The following is a 401-nucleotide window of genomic DNA, read 5'->3' as shown; positions in this document are numbered from 1 at the left end:
AGCCTGGCTGTCCCCCCTCCCCAAACAGCCCAGCAATCGCTGCACGGGGCTTTGCATCGTGTAAGGGATGGGGCTGAGGTGGGAGGGGGGTGCCTGCCAGGGTCAACCCCACTCTTCCCCCTGGATTCGGGCATCTGAGACACCTGTAAAGTGTCTCTGTCCCACCTGCAGAATTTTTTTGCGCCCTGCTGCTCGCCAAGGCATGGAATGGAGAATATATACAGGACCCCAGCTCCGTGGTGTGTAGATAGTGCGAATATAGACATTAAATAGTACCCCTCGTGCACAAACACGAACACACACACGCACACGCCTTCCCCACGTCCCTGCTAGGAAAGGACATGCTCCTCCGCATCCATGGCCGGCACAGACACGGCAGAGCAGCCTTGGAGGTGGCCACA

This window comes from Pterocles gutturalis, unplaced genomic scaffold (assembly GCF_000699245.1).
Source record: "Pterocles gutturalis isolate BGI_N339 unplaced genomic scaffold, ASM69924v1 scaffold1116, whole genome shotgun sequence".
NCBI classification, from domain to species: Eukaryota; Metazoa; Chordata; class Aves; order Pterocliformes; family Pteroclidae; genus Pterocles; species Pterocles gutturalis.
The sequence above is the reverse complement of the archived record's forward strand: the minus strand, read 5'-3'. Positions refer to the sequence as shown.